This window comes from Callithrix jacchus, chromosome 14 (assembly GCF_049354715.1).
Source record: "Callithrix jacchus isolate 240 chromosome 14, calJac240_pri, whole genome shotgun sequence".
In the NCBI taxonomy this organism is placed as follows: domain Eukaryota; kingdom Metazoa; phylum Chordata; class Mammalia; order Primates; family Cebidae; genus Callithrix; species Callithrix jacchus.
This window is the reverse complement of record NC_133515.1, coordinates 12,374,395-12,378,076: the sequence shown is the minus strand read 5'-3', so window position 1 is coordinate 12,378,076 and position 3,682 is coordinate 12,374,395. Positions and strand designations below refer to the sequence as shown.

Genomic DNA, 3,682 nt, shown 5'->3' with positions numbered 1-3,682 from the left:
ATGCTTCTCTGGATCAGAAGAATCTATACAAATGCAGAGTACATCATTTATTGAGCACTGGGCAATTTAAGCCAAAGCAAGCTTCAGACTCAGCTCATGGGAATAAAATCATGTGGCTCTCATTTACTTTCTGTAAAGTGAAGAGGGGTGCTGTCCTTCTTGTATTGCAAATGGACAACCAAGACTCATATTGCTTGGAATAGCGGTGCCCATTCTCAATGATAATCACGTACCCGGTGAGTATTAGAAGGGGAATTCATATCCAGGTGTAGAGGGTCTCAAAGCTTCTGACTTTCTCATCACCATACACTGTCCTTCACAAAAGGAATTGAGAGCCCAGCAGCACTGAGAGAATCTACAGAATCTCTTCAATTATTTTCCAGATGTGAATCACATATCTTTCCTCAGAGGTGAAGATTTCTTTTTCAGGTGGTCAGGACTACACCTTCAACTGTCTCTGGGAGAAACAACGAACTAAACTTTTCACACAGAAGTCTGCGGTGGGAAACAATGATGAGAGAGGAAAGCGCTGGACAAAGCAGTGTCAACAGGGATACAGGGATCAGAGGCCCAGGGAGAGAAAGGTCACCATCAAAGGCAGATGTAATCCACTTTACACAGAGAACATCTGTAGACAGAGATTTGGTCTCTTGTAATAGTGACAGTATTTAATTTGACTAATATCATTGTGATTCTCACATGCTCCGTGGTAGCTTTATACCCTATTGTCTAGGGATGACAGAAAATGGAGCTTAGTGCCTGCCATCAAAGATGTTACAGTTAAGTTCAAATAGGCATTCAAATTTGACAAACATCTTGAATCTCTCTGCTTTTAGACCTTCCTGTAAAATGCTCAAAGCACATTAGACAGGTTTATTTTATAGCCACCAGTTTTTTTAAGTGAAGACTCCATATATATGGAGAGGTAAATTTTGTTAGTAAATAACCCATTCATTATTTGAAAATATTTCTTGAAAAGTAATTGTGTTAGCAACTCATTTTTATAATTTTTTAAGCTCTTTTCCGAACTTATATTTTCTGGTTAGGAAATCTAGTGGAAAAAAAACAAAAACAAAAAACATACTACTCTCTTACCTTTATTTCCTGTCCTTAAGACATAAAAAAAAGAGGAAGGAACTTCAAGTTCTTATTTCAGTGACTGCCAGCTTTGTATCTGAAGAAAAACATGTGAGAATATCCATTTTCAAAGGATTCTACTATATTTCTTCCTATCCAGAGAGATACCTAGAGAAGACACAGCAGCCATGTGACTCACACCAGTTTAAAAAATAGTGAGTTATAACTAGATGAAAAAGAAAAATCTTATTTTGTAAATGACCATTGACATTGTGAAATGCATGGTCAGACAGAGGAAAGTCAAATAAACTACCTCCATCAGTAGGAAACACTCCGAGGAAGAAGCACCTAAACTCTTCTCTCACCAGCCTCCTTGATGAGATAACGCTTGTGGTTGGGTTTAGTTGAGAGAGTGAGCAAGCTGGGTTCCTTTACAGGAATTTCCTGTAAATAATATTAACTCTCAACTCAATTTCTCAACTGTGGGTTTCGTTTTTATTCTTGTAAAACTAACCTCCAAAAGTGTAACCTTTGAGAGAAACACTGAAGCCTGGCTTGTGGTTAACATTTTTTAATCTTTTTTTATTTATTTTGTGTGTGGTTAACTTTTTAATTTTGAGAAAGAAAAAATAGCTCTCCAACACCAATTTTATAAAGCAGCAATTTATTGATACACAATACATATTTAAGGTCTAAAGTTACTTGGGTTTTTTTTTTTTTTGTACCTATTAAGAGACAGTTTCAGAATATAACATATAATTGAAAACTCCATTGTTCCTTTAATAGAGCAACTGAAACCATTTGACACTTAGAACACTGTGAGACTACAATAGTCATAACGAGTTTTGTCTAGGAACTTCTTTGGTTAAGTCTAGATAACATCCTTCATCAAGAGTCTAGCATTCTAATAAAGGTAAGGCTGGCACAGCAGAGCACATCAAAGCTCCAGGCTGCTTCTACACGTATCTAGAGAATAACACGAAATACAAATGAAAACTAAATTTACTTTGGTATGAAAGCAAAATAAGTGTTTACCTGAGATGAAGGTAGGAGAATACAAGAATTAGTAACTGTAGACAGAAAGGAGTTCCAAAAATATATCTACCACTGGTCATGCATCTACCTAAGATTCCAAGAGGATGTGAGGGTTTGTTCCAAGCGTATTCCAAGAGTGGTAACAAGGAACAGTGACACAGACGCTCCAGGCACATGATGCTCCAGGCTTACAGCGTCATGTGCCAACAGCCCCAGTGATAAGAACAAGGGCAGGAGACCCCAGAAATCTTGGAGAAATAAGGTTGAATGGATGAAAAAGGCTAATAATAAGGTGTTGTTTGTGATAAGTGTTCACTACCTGTGGAATGGAACTGTATTCAAGTGAACTGGGTTATGGAAGCTGTCCTTGTGAAGTTTCAGAGATCTGGATGCAGACCTTGAAACTGAATCTAAAGTTATTATATTAGGCTGTGCTTGCATTGCTATAAAGAAATACCCAAGACTGAGCAATTTCTAAGAAAAGTGGTTTAATTGGCTTATAGTTCTGCAAGCTGTACAGAAAGCAGAGTGGCATCTGTCCCTGGGGAAGCCTCAGGAATCTTCCAATCATGAGAGAAGGCAAAAAATGAGCAGTCACATCACACAGTGAAAGCAGACGCAAGGCAGGGGTTAGTAACAAAAATGTTAATGTAATATGCAAGTGTCCCTCTTTGTGTCGTGCTTCACATGTAAAGGACTGTAATTAGTATATTAGGTCCTATAAGCAAAACGGTGATGTTTGATCAGGATAATGAAGCCATAGTCACAAAGAGTTCTCCTACCAGATTAATGGTAGCGGGTAAGGCAAGGTTATTGAGATTTGCTGGAAGTCATTGAGAGGCTGTTAGTGAAAGCGCTGTTTGAAGGCCTCAGGTAAGTAATATGATTCAGCTATGGACTTGGCTCATGGTTCAAATTTGCTAGGCAGAAAAATAAGGATGAAGTGAGTCCATGAGCAATTATAAGGGTGCCTGCACCTGTAAAGCTTCAAGGGGTTTGAATGAGGATAGCCATGACAACAAGTGCTATGTGGCTTATGGAGGAATAGGCAATAAGTGATTTTAGATCAGTTTGTTGCAGACAATTAGAGCTTGTCATAACTATCCCTCACAGGAATAGTATGAGGAAGGGGTAGGCTATATGCTTTGTTAGGAGGTTGAGGATAAGGATAAGCCGTATTGTACCATAGCTGCCTAGCTTTAGGAGTATCGCTGCGAGTACCAGGGAGGCAGCAATAGGGGCTTCTACGTGGGCTTTGGGGAGTCACAGGTGAAGTCTGTATAGAGGTATTTTTACTATAAAAGCCATATACATGCTAGTCATATGAGATTATTGGATCAAGAGGCTAATAGCTTTTGGGTGGTAAGTTTAGTGAACCTGAGGTATTCTGAGTATAAACATGTATAGCAAGTAGAGGAAGGGACCCTACTAGTGCATAAAATAAGAAACATGAGCTTGCGTTGAGGCGTTCTAGTTGGTTATCTCAGCAGGTGGTGCTAATTAGGGTAGGAATTCATTTCGCTTCAAAGAGGATATAAAATATAATTAGTTCTGTGGCTGTCAATGCCAT

The 3,682-nt window shown here is 38.6% G+C and overlaps 1 pseudogene; it reads right to left on the bottom strand.

Annotated features, from left to right (window-relative positions):
- Positions 1–2,711: 2,711 nt before the first annotated feature.
- On the bottom strand, positions 2,712–3,682 carry LOC144579115 (NADH-ubiquinone oxidoreductase chain 4 pseudogene; annotated as a pseudogene).